This window comes from Myotis nattereri, assembly GCF_964212035.1.
Source record: "Myotis nattereri genome assembly, chromosome: 15".
In the NCBI taxonomy this organism is placed as follows: domain Eukaryota; kingdom Metazoa; phylum Chordata; class Mammalia; order Chiroptera; family Vespertilionidae; genus Myotis; species Myotis nattereri.
Window position 1 is genome coordinate 43,882,937 of NC_138090.1, and position 17,795 is coordinate 43,900,731.

Sequence of the window (17,795 nt, forward strand, 5' to 3'; positions counted from 1 at the left end):
ACCACATGATCTCACTCATTCATGGATAATAGAGACAATTATACACTTTTGAACAATAATAGATACAGAGGCAGAGCTGCCTCAAGCAGATTGTCAAACTGCAGCGGGAAGGCCGGGGAGGGTTGAGGGGCAGAAGGTAGGGGGGTAAGAGATCAACCAAAGGACTTCTATGCATGGATATAAGCATAACCAATGGACATAAGAAACTGGGTGGTAGGGGAGGCCAGGGGACTGTCTAGGGCGGGGGAGGAAAAAGAGACCCATATGTAATATCATTTCTAATACTTTAAGCAATAAAAAAAAGAAAAAAGGCCTAAACCGGTTTGGCTCAGTGGATAGAGCGTCGGCCTGCGGACTGAAAGGTCCCAGGTTCGATTCCGGTCAAGGGCATGTACCTGGGTTGCGGGCACATCCCCAGTGGGGGATGAGCAGGAGGCAGCTGATCGATGTTTCTCTCTCATCGATGTTTCTAACTCTCTATCTCTCTCCCTTCCTCTCTGTGAAAAATCAATAAAAAATATATTAAAAAAAAAAAGAAAGAAAAAAGAATGAAGAACTTGGCCAGCCATTGTGGATGAGTTGTTGAGCACCAACCCATGAACCAGGATGTCACAGTTCAATTCCCAGTTAGGGCACATGCTTATTCCTTGGGCTCCTCCCCCAGCAGGGGACTTGCACAAGGCAGCAAATCTATGTATGATTCTCTCTCATCATTGATGCTTCTTTCTCTATCTTCCTCTCCCTTCCTCTCTCTGAAATCAATAAAAATATTTATTCAAAATCATACTGATTGGGAAAAACGACTTACGGTTAAATTCTCTTAAAACATACATACACACACACACACACACACACACACACACACACAACCCATTCTTTTCCTTTGCAATAGCATTCCTTCTAAATTTCAAAATGTTACCAGAAATGGAGCCAGGTCCTGAAGTGATTTGCTTAGGGCCAGCCTGCAGTGTTTGGGTTCTTGATTTGGTACAAGAAAGATTTTACAACATGAGTTCAGGTGACTTTGAAAGTATGTTTTTTAAATCTTGGAACAGAGAAACAAGGAAAGGCTTAGGGTAGAGACAGTAGGAGGGAGAATAGTGAGGACTGTTTGGGCTCTCTAGCAACATGGGAATGAAGTGAGTCTAGGTGGGGCTGCTGTCAGCTCACAGGTAAAAGAGTTTAGGGTACACGTCAATAGAATTAGTCCCGGACAAGATGCTACTGCCCATTGCTCCCCTGGTTGCAAGATTCATGGGGACCTCATAGAGTATAAAGAAAGAAAATTCACACAACTAGGAGATTTGGGGGATGAGGGTGCCACGAGGACGGCACACACTGGCTTCGTTCTTTTGAGCGATTTTATTTACTTACGAAAGGTGCAGATTTAATGGAGGTCTCAGAGGAACATCTCAACAGCATTTTCATCAGCTTTCCCAGATGTCCCTTTTAAGAGTCATGTTCTCTAATAATGGGTCAGTGCCAGGGAAGGCAGTCTAATCCTCTTTATCAGCAATATAACATGGAAGGGAAGGCCTCCCTGGGGTCAGTTTTGCCCATTACTAGGCACCCGGAGCTCTCCACCCTGATGGCCTTCTGCATCTGCTTGTAAATTGCTTGGCCAGTTTGTTCAGCTGTCTGCCTCAGTTGCCTAATTCCTCTTGCCAAGGAATTTTCCTAGTTTCTTACTATCCTGTCTCAAAAAGAGAAAACATAAAAAAGTATTATTAATACTACAAAAGTTATCATATACACCTTTAGTCATTATTAGAAACCGGGATATATATATATACAATGTTTGAGAAAAGTCCAAAGAACATGTGTAACTATTATTATCACTAGTATTCACAGAAAGGTAAAGATAATCAATTTGTAGTTATATACGCCTTGTCGGTGTCTTGGGATAGTTGTCGATCTTTGTTGTCAGTGACCTCTCATTCTCTAAAGTCTTTGTTCAATATATGTGGAGGCAAGTGTCAGAGACAGGGCAGATGTTCATATGTGGTTGGGCACCTGATAAAGTCCCTTCAAACAATGTTGGGGAGTCTTTCATTGATGTCTTTTCCAGTTGACAAAAGAAGTCACAGTCTTTGAAGTCTTCATGCGCTGAGAGCACTCCTGTAAATAAATGTCACTAATTTATCTGTCCCTATAAGCTGGTTAATAAGTTCTTAATAATGATGCAGAATGTCTCCTTTTTCATAAGGTTGATTCATATGTCCCTTCATCTAGGTACATGGGGTTACTGGTGTTTCCTTAATGAAGAGAAAAGCTACGTGTTTACCGAAAAAGGAGATTCCAGGTTGAGAATAACCATAAGGAGGGCTTTAGGCCAAGGGAGAATAAAAGCGTCTGAAAATTCACTAATTCGGTCCTCCGCTTCTCCTAGTCTACTATTGACACTTTCAATGGTGTTTTTTATTGCAGCTATATCGCTCTTCATTTCTTCTTGGGTCTTACTTAAGTTGTTGATTTTTTCATCTGTTTTTCTTGCTTCTTGTATATGTTGTTGATTTTTTCCTCCATCTGGTTTATGCACTCTTGGACCCTTATTCTGAATTCTTTGTCTGTCGTGTTGCATGCCTCTGTATCACTAAGCTGCTTTACTGGCGAGTCCTCTTTTTCTTTCCGTTGGGGGTTTCTTTGTCTACCCATGTTTGATCTCACAGACAAATATAGATATTGAGTCGTTCAGTGGCTGCTCCCTGGATGGCAGTGGCTCCTCGGGCTGTGGTTGCTCCTTGGGCGGTTATGGTAGCAGCTGATCCTCCATTGTTATCAGGTCCTCTGATGGGTGCTGTTAACAGCTGTGTTGGCTCTCCTGGCTGGTGGAGGGAAGCTTCACACACAGCAACTGTTCTTCAGAGAGAGCGTGTGGTGATCAGGAGGCCGCTATTTCTTGGATCTGCTGGGCTGTTTTAAAGGCAGAAAATACAACACAACAAGGCACAACGTACCAGGCACTTAACACAAATGTATTTACGGTATTAATAACCCCAAATAAAGGTGGCCACCAGAGCTAAGAGAGTTGTGGGATAAGGAAGAAAGAAGAGAAAAAGATAGAAGAGAAAACAGAAGGAAAAAAAAAGTAAGAGAGAAAAGAGAATGAAGTAGAAGAGGGGAGGAGACTATTCATATGAGGAGAAAACCCCCATAGACTGCCACTAATCCCAATAATTTCCCTCAATGGATCCCTGGAGATTAATACAAACTACAAACAATCAATAATATCAAGCAAGGCAAGGGAAAACAGAAGCACAAAAATAACCAGGGGCCAGCGTGACCCACGAGTGTGGAAGGGCTCCCCCAGTGCTCCTGGCAGAAAGGAACACTGTAAATAAGCCCACAATTGGACTGGATGCAAATGGGAAGCCTCAGATTCTGCCAGTCTGCTGGCTACTTGGTGCCAGGGTCCAGAGAGTATGCACAGAGACTCCGCGGACACAAAAATAAAAACAAAAAAGCAGAACAATCTCACAAACAATCCTTAAAAAAACCTCAATATACTCAGCAATCAAGCACACAACAACAAAACAATAGAGGAAAGAAGAAAAAAAATTTGGATAGTGAAAAAGATAAGGGAAAGATGTATAAGGATTTACAATAGGTGATTGGAAATTGGATATATAAGTAGGGTGAAATTAAGACAGGGGGTAAAAAGAATAGGGAAAATTTAAAGCAGGAATAAGGTAAGAGAATCCGGACAGCAAAAGGGGAAAAGTGGGAAGAGGGTTTTAGCACAGAGGCAAAATTGAGGTAAAGAAAAATGATGCTAAAGGATCGATGAAAATAGAATGGAGAACACTAGTCCAAAAATAAAATAAAGAGAAAATAAAATGACACTTTAAAAAATGGGAAAATGGTAGCAGTAATAATACTGGTTAAAAATAAAAATGTAGTAATTAAAAGAGTAAAATCAGGTGATGAAAAAAGGGAAAAAAATGGTTTCTTAGTTAAAAGGTGAAAAAATAATAAAAATAATAATTAAAAATGTGCAGTAATGAAGGTGCTTCAGATCTTCTACTCTTCTTTTTGGCACGCCAGGGATTCAGGAGAATGTTGGATTTCCCTCTGATACACTGTTACTCCGTGTTGTAAGCCACAGTCCTGATTTTAAGGCAGGCCGTATTGGTTTCCCAGACAGCCTTATCTGTATTTACAGAAGAGTCAGTTTGTGGCTCGCCTCTAGGTGGCAGTGTGTTGGAATTGACCTCTGAGGCTATAAGTCCTCTCTGACAAGGTGTTCTCTATTGTACCTGAAACTGGCATGGGTAAGTCCTATGCCCAGAGCTGGTTCTCCTGTTGTCACACCCTGCTGTGTTTCCCAGGATCCCCCAAAACAACCTTCCCTTACAGGCTCTGCGACTGACCCCAACTGGGTAATCCCATGCACTGGGTTCAACAATCAAATGCACGGATTTCAGAGGAAGTGTGAAAACAAGAGCCTGGGAAGGTGTGTGAACAGGGCTCCACCTTCCAGATCTGCGTGGAGTCTCTGTGCGCGCTCTCTGGCCCCTGGCACCAAGTAGCCAGCAGATTGGCAGAATCTGAGGCTGCCCATTTGCATCCAGTCCAATTGTGGGCTTATTTACAGTGTTCCCTTCTGCCAGGAGCCCTGGGGGAGCCCTTCCACACTCGTGGGTCACGCTGGACCCAACTGCCACGGACTTTGTGGGGCGCAGATTTCACTCCCCCCACGCGTTCCATTCTCCAACCTAAATTGCAAACCGCACATTTGGGGGAAGTCCAACCTTTTTGTGGGGAGAAGCTGGGCTCCTCTGAGTTCACATAATCTAGCTGCTTGAGAGCCCTTGCTTCTGGGTTAGTAGCCAATCTCTGGGTGCTGGTAACAGCCACTCAAGATGGTGCAGTCTCCATAGCTGAGCCTGTGCAGCCGGAGAGTTTTCAGCCTCAAACTCTAACCGTTCCCTTTTTCTAGGAGTTCTCTGTCTTTCCTGGCTGCAGACTGTCTCTCAGCTGAATCTCCTCTGCTTATTCGGGCTGTATGTTACCCGTTTCACCTGCTCGCCCTTATCTGCTCCTGGTCAAGGCACCAACACATCCCTGTAAACCTCCGCAGTTTTTTTTCTCTCTATCAGAAATTCTTCAAGCAGTCTTTGCAAGAGCACAGCAAAGATCATCTTCCATAACAAGTCTACTTCTATATTTAGACTTGATAACCAACAACCTGGAAAATCCTGTTTCACAAAGATATGTTGCTGGAAATGGAAGAAAAGGCACAACACAGTCTAAGACAGAACAGGATATGACTGCAAACACTTGATCCAGAATTTTGTAACTGGCATTGTAGAGAAATGAGTTCTCACTGCATTGTTGTTCATAAGTTCAATGAACTCCTCTTGTGCTGTCTCAGGAACATCTCCAACTTTGACTGTGAATGGGCTTCTGGCAAGTGCAAATGGGGTGTCAGGTAGATTTGGAATGTACGATGAAATTTCGTCTGCAAACATGTGCAAGTGTCTTTCACAGAAATTATCATCGTAATCCTTTTATGTGGTTCAATGTCATGTTCCTCAAAGAAAGCAGATAAGGTAGGCAACATGTAAACTGTATTTTCATCCAATCTTTTTTTGCCAAAGCTGAAGTTTCATTTGGAGTGTTCGGATCTTTTCAGACAAATAGAGGCATGTTGCTTTTGGTACTTGCAGTGATAAATTAAACTCATTCAAGATGGCAAAGATGTCAACCAAGTAAGCTATTTTCTGCAGTTCACTTTTATCACCGAAAAGCGCTGCGAACTGCGGTCTTGCTTTCTGATTAAAAAACTTCCTTTCGACAACCATCTCACTTCAGTGTGAAATAGCAGAGCATTGTTTGGTGCATCCAACTGCTTGCACAGTTGCGAAAACAGTCGACTATTTAAAGTGCTCGCCTTTACAAAATTGACACAACTTATGGCTCCTTTCATTACTTCTTGTAATTCTTGTGGCAGTGTCTTTGTTGCTAATATTTGCCGATGAATCATACCGTTAGTTCCGATGACTTTTGCTGACTCATTCAGTACCAAGTATTGAAATTCAGATCGACATCCTAGTATAGCTGGAACACCATTTTGTAAACACCACAAACCTTTTCCCAAGAGATTTTATGCTCTTTCAGAAATGAACCAACTGTGTCAAATACATCACGTGCAGTAGTTGTCATTTCAAGAGGTTTGCAAAAAAGAAACTCAACTTTAAAGTTGCTTTTATTAATATACCTCAAGGTAACAAGTAACTGAACAGTTTGCAACGTCTGTGGACTCATCAATCTGGACAGTAAATATTGGAAGTTTAGCAGATTTAATTTCCTGGATGGCCTGATCAAGAATATCAGCAGATCTGTCATCTATTCTTCTGTGGACAGTGTTGTTAGATAAGGAAATTGCACTCAATTTCGTAACAAATTCGTCTCTGATCATAACTTGAACAATGTCTTCGGCCGCTGGCAACAGTAAATCCTCAGTAATGGTGTGAGGTTTCATAGCTCTGGTGATTCTGAGTGCCATCAAATATGAAGCTTCAATGGCTGCTATGTTTTGTTTGTGCTACTTGCCACCAGTGTCAAGTCTGGCTTTCTTGAGTCCATCAGCTTTGCTTCTAAAATAGTTGGTATCCTTGATGGAAAAGCTCAAATGCTCGCTTTCAAAATGGTGACTTACTTTGTTCAGATTCATAGATTCAGCTGATAGAACTTCGCGTAAAATAACACATCACTGTTTCTCAATTCCTGCTGTAATTATTGAGGTAAAGCCATACTGTAAAAAATCCTCATTATATTTTCTTTTCTTAACGTTCTTCTCTACACGAACCATTGTCATGGGATTGTTTTCTAATGAAAACAATATATAATAATTGCTTTAATAATACGAAAGATGATACATGGCATAGTTCAGTCAATACAGTGCATTAAAGTTTCCTATGATTTACCATTCCCTCTCTTTTTTTTTATTTTTTTTTTTTACAAACCTGTTATTAACACAAGGGGGCAGTATTCACATTAACCACAGCTGAATATAAAAAGAAAGGTCAGCATCCAGATTAAGTTCCCATGGTACAGATTTTTTTGTGCAGTAGTTGATGATTTTACAGTACATGATTTTACATTTACCCAATAATCATAATACATGAAGTGTCATTTTACATCCTATACTACTGCTTTCTACACAGAAGCTGCTCTGGACACATGTGTAGCTGGTCTGCATAAGTACATTATGGCGACGACTCTGTCAAATATACCTGTAATTGTACCAGGTGTATGTGATGGGGTTGGCTCGATGATGTCATCACGCCCGGTACTCAAATGTGGGTATATCTTCATTTTGGAAAACCTACCTTCAGACGGATAGAGGAGCAGTTTTTCGGTTCCTATGACCATGGAAAATATGTGTTTTCCGATGGTCTTAGGTGACCCCTGTGAAAGGGTCCTTTCACCCCCCAAAGGAGTCACCCCCACGGGTTGAGAACCACTATCCCAGAGGCATGAGATTGGATGAGGGAGACAAACTGTACATTATTACTGAGGCCCAACTCTTTATTTGAAAATTAATATCTGAAAGGCACTTCAAGATGCCCTAAGATCCTTGATCCCCACCAAACTTCTGACCTCAATGTGTTCCTCCAGAATTTTCGTGAATCTCCTTCTCTGTCTCCCACACTCCACATCCAATCTTTCAGCAAATCCTCTTGAATCCATGCTTTCAACAAATACAGAAACTGACCCCTTCTTCCCATGCTTGTCTGACCACCCTCACCTGTCACCTGGCTGACTTCACTTGCCTCCTCACTGGGCTCCCTGCCCTCCACCCAGCAGCCACACAGGTGCTGAGGAATGTAGACTAAGGTGAACATCCTGATTCTTTCTTGAGCAAGTTTTTTTATCTGAATCTATGGCAGGAATGGGGTGAGAGGTTGAGTGTGGGAAGGGGTCATAAGTTCTTTCTGAGATTTGTTTCTTAAAAGCTTGAAATCAATATCCCAAATAGGAACTTCAGAAAGGCTAAATTTTGGAGGCCCTCACTAAACACAGATCACTCATACTCACTGGGGCTCTGAGCCCTCTACAGGCTCCTCAGGTCACTCAGAGGGAAACCAGATATCTGACTATGGCTCCTCTCTCTGATTCCATCTCCTCTCATATCTAGCTCTATCTGTTCCAACCAGCTTGCCTCCTTTTGGCTGTCCAAACATTTTAAATGGAAAGAAATAATAGCACCCCATATATCCCTTATTTCACTCTAAAGTACTATCACATTATTACTGTTGTTGCTGTGTGGGTTACTGGGAGCCTCCCCCTCCAGCATGCCATGTCCATGAGGACTGGGATTTTGTCTGTTCTGTCTCACACCTGCATCCCCAGTGCTTAGAACAGTGTCAGTAGATGGTGAGCAGTAGGTTGATATTCTTTGATAAGTGAGTAAAGAAGTTACACATGTGATCATATTTGAAAAGGGTGAAATATGGAGCGTCATTACCTCACCAACTGAGATTCTACCCTAGACTGATGGACCAGGGAGAATTTCCTGAAGAGTGGCATCTAATAGAGCAAGGACCCCGGCTAACATAGAGCTGATGGAGGGGCAGGAGTAAGAGGTCCAGGCAGAGGGCACAGCAGATGCAAAGGTCAGGGGGTGGGAAATTCCAGGGAAGTAAATGAATTAAATTGACTCATTTGGGTGTTTAAATGAGCTAATAGACCTGTATGGCCCAGTACACAGTGTGTGCTTCAGAAAGGCCAGCTGTTGTCATTATTGCACATCCAAGATCTGCCCTCTTGGGAACAACAACAAAAGAATAAAGGAGTTCTTCCCTCCCAAAGTACACAAGCAATTCATGACATCAAGCCTTGATTACAGCTTGACTCTGGTATAGGTGACAGGCGATAAACCACATATATGTAAATACACACTCCCTGTCAAACAGAAGTTTTTCTCATGTGCTTTTGTAGTCACTCTCTCTGCTGTCCCACCTCACAGTCATCAGGCAGTCACTCATCCTGTATTTCTTGATAAATTATTTTTCAATTTCTAGAATGTTATATACATGTAATTATATCGTATGCTCTCCTTTTGGTATGGCTTCTTTCAGTAAGCATAATAATTTTTTATGAGGTGAAATTCTTATAACAAGATATTAATCCTTTTAAAGTGAACATTTCACTGCCAGTATAGCCACAATGTTGTTCAGCCACCATGTTACCTAGTACTAAAACATTTTCATCACCCCAAATAAAACTCTGCACCCAATGAGAGGCTGCTCCCATTCCCCAGCCCCTATCCATCAAAACCACCAATCTGAATTCTGTCTCCTTCTCTTTCCCGTCCCCAGTTTTCTGTACCATCTATCCTGTCAGCCTGTACATCTGGTGCCCCACTTGTCCCAATGTCAGGGCACTAATCTAAGCCTTCAAGACCTTATTCTTCCTCTGAACCCTGTTTCGCCCCCCTCACATCCTTCTACCTCTGGGTGAATGGCACCCTGATACCACTGTACTAGCTCCAGTGGCTGCTTTCTCAACAGGTAGGTCAACCCCTCTCGAGTTCCTCAGCACAACCTACACTCACACATAGAGAGCCTTCCTACATTACACCCCTAGGTGCCTTGGAAGTCATAAAAAGCCTCTAACCCCTAAACCTCCCAAGCTTTACAATTTCCCATCCTGACTCTGAACAAACTCCAACCTTCCAAGTCCCCTTCCTATGCTCCCTTCTGCTTATCCACATTCCAACTATGGCCAGGTCTCCAAAATATTCCACCAAATACCCTAGAGGCCACAATGAGCCGGAAACAAAACACAACCAGAGGAGGGATTTATTTCCATTTCCCAGGTTCTGCCTGTTGACTCTCTAAGGACAGGCATATCGAGTTTGCAAAGCAAGTACAAAAAAGAGACAAAGAATGAGGACCCTGATGTCTGGCCTGAGCTCTGGGTTATGGAGGGCTGGAAACAGGGTCATCCAGTGTATTCCTGCAGGTGGCTGACATCACAGGGACGTGCATGTTTACAGGAGTTGTTCATTTATCATTGAATATTTTTTTTTAATTCTCTGTGATATTGTTCTTCGAAGGTGCAGTGAAAATGAATATAGAATGAGAACATTTTTGATGGTCACTCAGCAGGGCAGTGAGACTGACCTCAACACCTTTGAAAAAAAAAGGCTGCAGAGATTTTAAGAATAGGAGAAGGAATCATAGGCATCTGTGTTTGCTAATTGGATTGACACATAAGCAAAATAAAACTCATTAAATCTTAACAGGAGGGTTTTCATTACTATTACATTTAAAACCCACTCATGGAAAAGTTTTTATTGATGAGAGAGAGAGAGAGAGAGAGAGAGAGAGAGAGAGAGAGAGAGAGAGAGAGAGAAGAGAAAATAATTAGTTGCCTCCCAAAATGCCTTGACCAAGGATTGAACATGCAAACTTTAAGTGTTTGGGACAAAGTGCCAACCAACTTGGCAACACTGTTGAGGGTAAGCAGGAGTTTTTACATCTTGGTTTTAAATGTCCCCACCCAAGTTAAGCTCCTACACTTCCTCAGAGACTGAAACACAGAAAACAGGATAATTAAATTTTAGCAGAAAGCACCCAAACCCTCTAGGCAGATTTTCTAGAAATCATATCACTGGCAAGAAGTTGTGTTTTTTAAAAATAGACTTTTCTTGATTTCAGAGAGAAGAAGGAAGAAGGGGAGGAAATAGAAACATCAATGATGAAGAGAATCATTGTTCCTTGACTTGGAATTAAACCATGACCTCCTGGTTCTTGGGTTCATGCCAAACCACTGAACCACCCCAGCAGGGAGGCAAGAAGCTTTTAAGGAGACTTAGGTATATTTTGAAAGGATAGAAAGTATCTGCAATTACAAATTGCAGTTACATTTGTAAAGGGAATGCTCTAAAAAAATAATAAAGAGTCCTAGTCAGGAATAAAAACTAAAGACTTGCTTAGGTGTTTGAAAACTTAATGAGTTAATATTTATTCTGCTGCAAGAAAATAATTAAAATATTTCTGTGCCTAGTTATCTGAGATGGGATATTTTGATTTCATGACATTTTATATAAATAAATGTTTAAATGTACTGCTTAACTGCATGGATATTACTATTTCTCATGTGGCATAGACATATATCATTTTATATTTGTTACAGTAGATAAAATTGGCTGTATAAATTTTAAACTGTTCCATCAACAAAATTGAACATTTTAGTAAATTTATGTATATATCTTTGTATCTAAATATATATCTGTATATATAAATATATATTTAAAATTACCAGAGTCAAAAAATAAAGACTCTGAGGGAATAATTAGGACTCTTGTTTATAACACAGCTACTTTCTGCACAGTGTAGGCAAACAGAACTAAAACCGTTCAGCCAAGTCCCAGTTTGCATTGCCATCAGTTCCTGCAATTTATAAAGAAGTGCAAGTTCCTAGCCATTTAGAAATAGATGTCAAATAGTTGAGAAACTGAACACAGATAGCATCTGATCTCCCAGAAGGCTGTGCTTCTGTATTTTTCCATGCAGACATTACATTTCTCTCTACAGTCACCTGCCCTTTGAACAATCGTCAGCTCCAAGGAATAAGAGTATTTTGTTCCTATCACATATAGGCCTGGTGTCATTCAATTTGCCTTGATTAATGACCTAAGTGCAGAGGAATGACATTCACCTTATAGTTTGCTCTGATGCTGGTTTTTCTATGACACCTCAGATAGAGGATTTAACAACCTCTTGAGGTTATAAGGCCTCACCCTCACACTTCACCTGCAGTCTCCAGGTTTGGGTGATGCCCTCTTCCCAAACAGATGATGCGTCTGCAACCGGTCATAAATAGCTCCATAAAAGGTGAGGTCATTTATAATTCTGTGAGCATCAGTTTGAACTAGGACATTTGCTAAGCCATGGTTGCATTAACAACATTCCCAATTCTATTCTATCAACAAAGATGACAGAGTGCTACTGAATTCATACAAATAAGTATATTCCTCTAAACAAAAGAATACTCCAGAAGGCATTAGTAATTTTTTGGGACAATCAAACAGGGAGACAATGTCACTGTTGTATCTCACATAGGTTTTCTCTTGTCTATTCCCATCATCACCAGTGTCCAGGCAACCTCCACAGGCCTCCCTGGAAACGGGAGAGCGCTCATGTTCCTGTCAGATTACTCCCGAGGGTCATCACCCAATGACTGCCCCTCCTGTGAAGCACATGCTGTCCCCTCAATTGTGGAGATGGTGCAAATGAAACCAACCAGAGATGGGGTCCAATGTGGAATGTTACATTACATCAACAATAATGACAATGCAAGCTCACATTTTTTAGTATTTATTGATTCAAAGCAAGTCTTCTAAGCAATTTCCTCCACTACAAGAAATCTAATAGGTGCGTTTTAATTTTTGTTTTTTTAATAACATAGGGGAAGGGAGGAAGATCACTAGTACTTGACATCTAACTCTACAGGCGCACTTTCAGCGGAGCTGAAGGGGTTGGAGACTTTACACTGGTAACTCCCAGCATCCTCTCTCCTGACAGGGTCTATGAGGAGAGTTCTGTGGTCCTTTGTTATCTTCATCCTCTCCCTGAACCGCAGACTGATAGAATTGAATAACCAGTTGGTGTAGCTCACATGTGTGTGGCAGGTCATGACAAAGGCATCCTCATTCTCTGTGACTGTGGTCCTGCTGGCTTAGAATTATGGCAAACTTACTTGCCCTGTGAAGAAATAGAGGGAGAGTTTGATTGAGTGTGGGCTTGAGACCTGGGGCCATGTTCTTTCCTCAAAATATCAGCCCTGACACTGATGGTTCTGAGGTAATTTGGTTCCACAGTTAATATTAATTAATTCTAAATGTGCCATAATTCCCCAGACCAAATCTACTGCTCTAAGCTAAAGAGCCCTAATAAGGAAGGATATGAACCAATGATTGACCTAGGGAATCCTAAGACATATAATAAGCCAGTAGGATTGGAGGAAAAGTTGGGGCTATGGCTGCAAATAGACCTCAAGTGACTCAGATGAATTTTTCATGGTCTTTGTGATTCTGCTTAGGAACTGTATCTACCTGTGCCTCACCTTCGCCTCCGTGATGAAAAATGAATATTAAACTGCCAGGCTGACAATGTACTAATCATAAAATATTCACAGTATTTGACATAAATATTGGAAAGGAAAACTGCTCAAATCAGAGGCATCTGTTACTGTTGGACTTCACGAGAGAATCCCCTGGGCTGATCCCTGGTATAATGAGCAGCTGCCAGGAGCATCTTTTCTCCTGCTCTTCCCTTGGGCACTCATGTTTCTCTGGACTCTCCTAAGTCCCGTAGAACAGTCAGATAATAATCTGGGGAGCTAGTCCAGTTGTGCTCTCCACACACAGTCTCAGGTGAAGGAGGGTTCAGCCAAAATGGTGACCAGCTCAAGAGCCTTGTGACTCTGGCACATGGGAAACTGTTGCATTCACTCAGACCTTCAAAGAAGGCAAAACCCAACCTGACACAGGCTCCCCAGGGACTCTGCAGTCAGGACATTGTGACAGGGGCCTGGAGAGTGGCTTCCCAAGCTGAGTTTCTCTATGAAGAACCCAGACAGCCCCTCTGGCAGGTCCTTACAGAGCCCTGCATCTTCTATCCCAGGGAAATAATCAGGGAAAGGGGCCCAGGGACCTGGACTGAGACTGTTCTCCCTCTACTGACTCACTCCCATTAAATTGCTCCTTCTCTCTGTAGTGAATGTCTGTGGGGCTGGAATCTGCGAAGGAAACTCTGACCTTAGGATGTTTGTCTCTACTCTGTGTTTCCTGCACTAAATTCTCAAACCCAGCTTGGAATACGATGAAGAAGAGGATGCAGGAGAGCCCAGAGCTGGCAGTCCTGTGTGTGAAGTAGATTTCACCCCACCTAACACCTAGAGTTAGAGAGCAATCACTCACGGTATACATTTAGCGGTCCAAATCCTAATTCTTTTCGTGAATTTGGAAGTATGGCTACTACCATGTAGATTCCTCCATCCCAAGCAGTGACATTTCTTATGACCAGGGATCCATCAAGGTTTATTTCCGCTCGACCACTGTATTCAGTACCTGTAAGATATACACTGTAATACCCTGAAAGAGACGCAATGAAATTATGGTACTTCATCTCTACGCCCCTGTACCACATAAACCCTGTAACATTGGGAGGCGTATTGCGGAGACGTAGAGTCACATCCTGTCCTTCAAGAGCAATGGTTGAGACAATAGCAAATCGTGCAGTGGTGGCCGGGATCCACAAGGTTAAGAGGAAGGCTAGAAGGGAAGAGAGAATTTGTTCAGTATTTTGATCTATGTATTGGGATGGAGAGATGAGGCATTTCCCTTCTTCTCTCAGCCTTAGTCTTCATGTGAGTTCGTGTGTGCATCTCCTTGGTCAAGGTCAGCAACATGACCACCATGGCTTCAGCACCTCAATACCTATGCTTGTTCTTTTCAATTCTATTTCCCAACTGTCTGTGTGGCTGTCCTCCTTAATTCCCTCAGATCCCTTTTGACACTCTGTGGCCTTCTTGGAAGAAATTCCCTGACCACGTCCTCTAAAGACCCTCTATCTTCACTCTCTGACCTGTCCCGCTCTGTGACCTTCAGGGCACTTGTGGGTACCTGATGTCACAAGTAGATCTCTTCTTGTTTCCTTTCTCCCCATATAATGTGAGCTGCATGTAGGCAGGAGATTTTGTGATCTTGTGCCCCCAGAGCCTGGAATAGGCGGCAAACACCTGTGGGTGAATGAATGAGTGTCCACAGACATGTCCATGTCTGATGTTGTATTTACCCACATTTGTAGCTGGTGGTGGGGACAATGTTTAGCACCCCTGGTTAAAATGATTCTGGTATCACCTGAAATAAATTGTCATGACCGTGGTCAGTGGTCAAAATTTAATACTCAGGGATGAATAACTTAGCAAATGAACCACAATTGAGGTTTTCCTTCCTCTTACCACTCACCACTTCCTCATGATGAGATATTGGTGTTGCTGGGCACCCTCTCTCATCTGACTCTGCACCCCTGTCCTTTCACTCAGGTCCAAGGGAAGCCCTTTCTTCCCTCACAGAGTGCTCTCCTTCCCAAGAGATCTTGGCCAGTCCCCGACACCCAACTTTCCTTCCATTCCCAGGGATCATCCCCTCCCTACCTGCCAGAAGGAGCCCGAGCCAGGGGACACGTCCTCTGTGGGCAGAAGCTGCAGGGAACTCCATGAGGACTGCTGCCTGCTCCATCACTTTCTCTGAGAGAAGAGCTTGAGGTCCAGTAAGGCTCCCCGACACCTCTGTCCAGACAGGTGGGATGTGCTATCACTCCTCCTGTGTGCTGAGCCTCCTGCTAGGACAAGATAACCTCCCTGGTCATGTGGGCCAGGGAGGGGTCAGGGCCCAGGAACCTCCCTCTTCCTCCCCTCATTTTTTTCAACCCTGTTGCCCTTTTCAGTATATCTTTACTCTGTATTTTGATTCCCTGGAAACTCCTGAAACCTAGGACAACACACACACATACAAACACAAACTAACACATGCACAGACAGGTGCCCATAAAGCACTGGCCTTGGACGTCCAGTTCCTGGTCATTTTTTACAGCTCCCTGTCAGTGCACATTTAAGTTTTCCCTTCAGTGCAAGAGATCTGTGGCCACCTTAGGAATATTGTCGCAGGGATGCACCAGCACTGCATTGGATTTCCTGTGAAACTTTGTAAGGATTGGGATGCATAGGTGAAATTTTTGAAAGGCTGTTTCAGCAGCTGCCCAGCAACATGGATGCCAGGATGAGACCCTATGATGTGAGCGTGGGGGGGGGCCTGCCCCTCTCCTGTGCAGAGGGAGGGTCTCCACATCCAGTTAAAATGCAGATTCTAGCCCTAAACGATTTGGCTCAGTGGATAGAGCATTGGCCTGCGGACTCAAGAGTCACAGGTTCGATTCTGGTCAAGGGCATGTACCTTGGTTGCGGGCACATTTCCAGTGGGGAGTGTGCAGGAGGCAGCTGATCAGTGTTTCTCTCTCATTGATGTTTCTAACTCTCTATCCGTCTCCCTTCCCCTCTGTAAAAAATCAATCAATAAAATATTTTTTAAAAATGCAGATTCTGCCTCGGCAGGTGTGCGGTGAATCAGAGACTCTGCATCTAATAAGCTCTCAGGTGAGGTGAATCTTACTGCCTGTAAATCCCACTTTCAACAGCAAGGCTGATGGAGGCACATGGCCTCCTGAGAGAATGACACTCTCACTCCAGCATTGGCACCTGCTACAGCTTGGTCTTGTGTCCATAAGCACCACACAGAGAGCCCCACAGGCCCCAAACTGGAGATTTTTTCTGGTGGTGACACAGAAACAAAGCTGGGCACTGGGTCTTTTCTGTGTTTTCAAATGCCGTAGGAAGTTGGGAATTCCTTCTGGTAGGAAGGCCACAGAGGGGACTGGGGGAGAGATGGCGTCAAGCTGGGTGATGACAGCAGAGGAGATGTTCCCTGTAGCTCAGGTTGTCACCAGCCTGGCCGTTGTTTCCAGAGACAGAGACCACATCACCACGTGTCTCAGAAGGATCTGCATTTTCCAGGTGTGAAGGGCAAGGTGTGAAACAAGGACTGTGGTGGGAGCCCAGGTGGCTGTGGGCTCCATGGTCCTTGGGGAATGTTTTCAAGGAGACCCTCCCTCTCTTTGTTGGTTGTGCCTCTCCATGTCCTCCCTTATTTTTTGGGCAGCCTAGGTCCTCTGCCTGGGGGACATTTTTGAGGTCACTTCACCTTTACATGTGTGATTCCAGTTATGAGTTGGGGAGCAGCATAGATATCCTTGAAGAAGCAGCAGCTCCTAGACCCTGTCAAGGTCAGAAATGTCCAAACCTTTGGAGGATTTTTATGAGTATTTCAGCTGAATTGATGTTATATGACTGTAAGCAAGATCTCAAATACTGAGAAAAACAGCAGTTTTGTAGCTTATTTTATACATTAAAATCAAAGAAGATGAAAAAAGTTGCATGAAATCTATGAGAAAATGAGGGAAAAAATAGCAGGAAGATCTTTACAAATAAATAAAAAGAAAAATGGAGAAACACATATTTTTTTTACTTTGGAGGGTCCAGGATAGTTAACATTTACAGCAGGCACAGAGGTTGTGCAGATAACCAGGCAACATGAGCGCTCTGTGGTCTTGTATTCTGGTATCACAGCCTCTTCAAAGGGTTTTGGCAAAGAAAATTTGCTAGAGGAATGTAATATCAAAGATATGTTATCCATGATGCATAAGAACAGGGAAAGGGCTCACTTGAGGTAAAGTCTGACATTTGCTAAGGAAGTTGTAGGCCTGTGCCCTGAGTACCTGCCATCACCTGCCCAGTGAGGCATTTGTGATCGACCACACTGTGAGTCACTGAGCTTCTCAGGCCTGTCATGTGGTCTCCTGGCCTTATCAGGTTCCTTGCACAGCACCTTTTTCAATCACAGTTTCTGGAAAGAGCAGGTGGGACAGCGCAGGCATGACGGAGAGGCCCAGTAAAATCTGTTAGTCAGGGAATGGAAATAGGTCTTCTGCACCTCCTTAGGCAAAGCCCAGTTCAAGTGTGGATTTCCTGTGTTTTGTATTTGCTTCTCAATATCGCCCACTATAAGGCAAAAGGAGACCTGCAGGCAATGTCAGGTACTGCACTAGGAATGCTGTCCAGGCTCCAGAGGACAGGAGGTCACTGTGAGCCCTGGACAGAGGTGAGCTCTGATTTAGCTAGACTAAGAACCAGCCATCCAGGGCTTGGTCCCTGTGTATCTC